Consider the following 4911-nt stretch of genomic DNA (forward strand, 5'->3'; position numbering starts at 1 on the left):
AAAGGTAGATTGTAAGAATCCAATATAAATATATTTAATAAGGCATCTTATATGATTTAATATCGATATTATTTTGCCCAATCCATATAAAGACATTTAATAAAGCACTATATAAAACTTGATATCTTTATATGATCTAAATTAAATCTTTATAAGGTTTTAATAAAAAACTGAATCTTTATTAAAATCTTATTATTATCTTATTAACTTTTAATAAAGGTTAAATTAAACTATATTAAAATTATATTAATTTTTTTTTCACGGGTATACATTTTGTTCCCTGAAATGCCACGAAATTTGCGTCCAACAATAAGTCTCCTCGCGTATTTCGACTTATTAAATTATCTCCCGCTGCGGCTTTCACGGAAGTTTCTAAAAAAGTTTTGAATATATTTATTAAAGCGTGAAAAAAAATATCAATTTATCGATTCCCTGTCCGGAACAATTCATTCCCCCCTGTCGCCGGGATTGGTAAGTTCTTTTTTCCTCGCCACGATTTATCGTAAGGCGCTTCTGAGGTCCTTTTAAGTCTCGTTTTTTGTTCTGATCTGTCTCTTATTGGCTCTGCCTTCTTTCCTGCTGCTTTTAGTCGCTTTTGAACTTCGCGTGAACATTATTGGTTAAATTGGACACAGCAGGGAACACGATTTTATTTTTCCTATAATAAAATATATTTGAATATCCATCATTGTTTCAGGTTATTGTTATTATATACGTCCGCATGTGCGTACGTCAAATATACGTTTGAAAAAGCTTCAAATTTTCTACAAACAATAAAACACAAAATCGCACTGGTAAAACTTGAAATATTAAAATGTAAAAACTTTAGTCTTGTTTGTACGCAAAGTTTTAATTTAATACAGAAAGTTTTGGTTTTAATGAACAATGTAAAGAAATTTATGATGCATTACATTTCATTAATAGAGTTTTTTAATTAGACGTTACAATCATTTTATAACTAAAATCAAATGAAATACTGTCGTTGCAACTTCTGCGTGTTTCTAATAACACAACTTGCTTACATGTTGTCTTACAATGATAGAATTAAGTTTTCAATATCATTAGACGCACATCATCGAATTGATTGCTTTCGGCACAAACTTCATCGTACTAATATCCTATACTAGATGAATATCGCGTTGAATTTATTTTATCGCCGATGGGAGATTAAATCTGTCCGTCTCAGTAATTGGTTTTAGTTAATGAGTTCTCGAAACTTTGCCGTCTGACATAATATTCGCTCGAATGTAATATTGTAACAATATCGGTAATTCACGTAGAATAATGAAGTTTTAATTAGAACTATTTTCGACAATTAATTCGCGGCAAATCATTCGCCATGAAACGGTGGAATTAAAGAAGTCTGTTGTGACGGATTGTAATCTAACCAGACCTGGAAAGAGAAATTACGGTTCTTTACGAGACCACACTACCGTTTTGATTTCAAATCACTTGATTGTATTAATTGGTATTAATACAATAATAAGTAATATAATCGATAATATAATAGAAAGATATGTTGAGTTGATATTACTCGTCTCTTTTACCATTTCTGTACGTAACATGGAGTATTGCTGTGAAAACATTGAAATTCAGACAAGTTGTCGGGTGAAAACGAACGTTATAAACCGTCGGGATCTCACGTGCTCATCCATGTGTTCCCGATTCTCTCGTAAATGGACAACACAGAACGACGAATGCTGAGAGGGCGAAAATCACGCGGGAAAATCCAGACGAAGGCACAAAGTCGCGCTTAATTGACCGTCCCTCACATTCTGACCATTTATCCTTTCCTCGGGGTTCGAAATATTTTTAGCCTTGGAGCACGGCGTAATTACAGCCAGGGGATTAAACTTGTCTCAACCTCCGAGGTCCCTCGCCGAGGTTCCGCATTCTCAGTATCTTTAATCCCGCCGGGGATGACGTAGAAGGGGTTGAGTCGCAAGAAGGAACAAAAATGCGGGTGTCCTGCAGCTTTAAGTCAGATTACGTCGCTACGATTCGACCTTCCTCGCGGCGGCAAGCATCGTCGGGCAATATTTAATCGCGCAAAACGGCAAGCTGCAAGTGTGAAAGCAAACGCAGATACGTCGCAGCCCAGCGATAGCACTGAAAGTAACAATGTTGCGATATTTAAAAAAAAACACTTGTAAAACGTACCTGAACAAAAGTAATAATTTCTTTCCCTTTCTGACTTTTTATCTATGTAATTTAGAAAAAGCCGACGCATTCACTTTAGTTTGAGAGGCTGTTTCAACTTTTTTAAACTTGCAATAAGGTATGTGCATGTATAGAAGAAACCGTCTCTTGCTCAAAGTTGTTCTACTATCCGAGGTGCGTCAATAGGAACCTCCAAGAGGAAGCATAGTTGTTCCTCTTGGAGAGTTTTCAAGAGGAAGAACAATTCTGCTCTTCTAGACAGACTTCTTCTTCTTCTTCTTCTTCTTCTTCAGACAGACTTCAGAACGGTTTTCTAAGGACTGTAACTGTTGAATCGAACACACGCGCGTTACACGAAAATACAATCGCGTGATGGTCGAAAGATTAATAAATTGGGAAATTGCAGTTAATCTTTCAGTTATCATAAGTGCGGCAAAGGACTTGGTTAATTAAAATGTGTTGATACTGGCCGACGTTGCGCGCTTAATGAGCATGGACAAAAACATTGTGTAAATCGATTGCACGGACGTTATTACAAATTTACCAATTCGTGTAATTGTATTATTATGCGACGGTTGCAGTCAATAAAATTTACATTCTTGAATGGACACACATTTAATCGGTTTATTTTGCATGTTTAATCAAAACCACGCTTCGTGTATTTTACGTTTCCCGCATTGTTTGCTCTTGCCATAAAGTTTTCATTGTTTTAAGCAGTCTGTCCTTTGTTTGGATGCGGTATTGTGTTTTTATTTACAATGTATCAGAGTACGAAACCTGTGTGTTCTCTGCGTTTACGTAGCTCGGATATGTTTATAAGATACACTTGGAAAAATAGATGATGACGTTATCCAAATTTATCCGATGAAAAGAATATTGCTAGGTCAGCAATGCATTCTATGCTGTTATCAATTTAATTCCTCCATACGAGTGAATGTCAATCTGAATCGGTCTCTTTGCTACATGTAGGAATTAATGCGGAAAATAATTTTATTTATCTACATTTCTGATAATAAAATGAAATAAATAAATAAATTTTATGAATTTATTCGCGCTTTTCTTAAAATTGCTTTTCTTTCTTCATAGATTGTACCTTATATTTCTGTACCTTTCAAGTACATCCTAAGTATATCCTTTTTAAAAATACAGCCACAAAATCAGTGGGCAACCATTGATCGAAACACCTACGCTGCGCCTTGAACGTAATAATAACATCATATTTTAATATAACTACATTTATGTAATTCTTAAGCGTCCACATAAGCTTTATATAAACTCCAAGGTGTTTTAGCTTTAAATTACCACAAGAAGAAAGGAGCCACGTATGTTGCTTCCGCATGGGCGTCGCAAATAAATATGCGTAAATACGAAAAGCGTCTTGAGCTAACCGGGAGGTGTTTCTGCGGTCGCTAAATAATACGACCGGTGGTATAAACGCCAACTAATTCGCACTAGAGGCAGTTAAGACCGCACTTCATAGCACTCCGAAGATAATATACAGTTAGACCCCCGGAGGCGAGGGATCTTTTTGTTGCGGACGAAGAGCCGATCGGGGCCGAGAGAAGTAGATTCCGGCCGTGGTAGACAATCTTTCCGCGCGCGCGTATGCAAGTCGCGCGGATGCGACTCATCGAGTCGCTAACGGTCACGTTCAAGTTCATGAATACGAGAGAGAGAAAGCGACGTCGAGAGAGACCCGGCAGAAGGGTAGCTGCCGGCAGGTTGCAGCAACCCCTGACCCCCGACCAGAGCCACCCACCTCTCTCTCGCTGCCGACGGAGCAGGAGCAGGAGGAGGAGGAGGGGAGGAGAAGGAGAAGGAGGAGGAGGAGGAGGAGGAGGAGGAGAGTCACGACAGTGACCTTTGTAATGGCGTTATCACGCCGACTCGGTATATTCCGGCTCGGTAGACAAAACTGCCACGCCGTACTCGCATTAATGTATAATGGACCGATCGGTACGGCATTCCCATGGCAATATGACTTTTGCGGGTGATGCGTGAAGCCTTCGCGCGAAGGCACGGGGCGTAAGGGCGAAGGGCGTGGGATACCGACGTCTATTTCTTATCGGACACGTCGTTAATTACGCAGCACGCTTCGAACTTTAAGACCGAGCGGGCTGACCTTTTCGTAAAATAACAATGGGGAGGTCGCCGTGCTGTTGGCAATGTAAACTCCCGCTCGTGAGGCACCGTTATGGCGAACGCACGGATGTGATATCCATTATGTTCTTGACCTAGACGTACTTCACAATAGACGTAAGCTATTAGATTACACGTTTGCAGACAGATGAGGAGGCAGAGAGAGGAGAGAGAGAGAGAGAGAATTCTCTACACGCGTCTATTTAACATAAATCTACAGTAATAATAAGCGAACTTGACTGTTATACACGAATAATCCAAGTAATAGCAACGGCTAATATAATACAATCGTGTTGGATCTCAGAAGCTATACACGGAGAGAATTTTCTCTTTAAATTTACCCTGAAAATCATGTAATCGTGGGACGTGGCATTTTGAGGGCATTTATGAGGGTTTTGTTAAAATTTCACCGTACATTCTGCTAGTAAAAGGTATGCTTAAAGTTTCAAAAAACTCGAAAAACAATTCTTCGAAATGCCATGTTGTCCCACGACTACATGATTTTCAGGATAAATATTGAGAAAAAAATTATCTCCGTGCAGTAATACTTTTTTGCTTAATTTATATTAACAATCAATTTAATAATAACGCTAACTGAGCACTTTTTAGGGA

This window comes from Vollenhovia emeryi, unplaced genomic scaffold, assembly GCF_000949405.1.
Source record: "Vollenhovia emeryi isolate VEMERY1.0 unplaced genomic scaffold, V.emery_V1.0 DF939335.1, whole genome shotgun sequence".
Lineage (NCBI taxonomy): Eukaryota > Metazoa > Arthropoda > Insecta > Hymenoptera > Formicidae > Vollenhovia > Vollenhovia emeryi.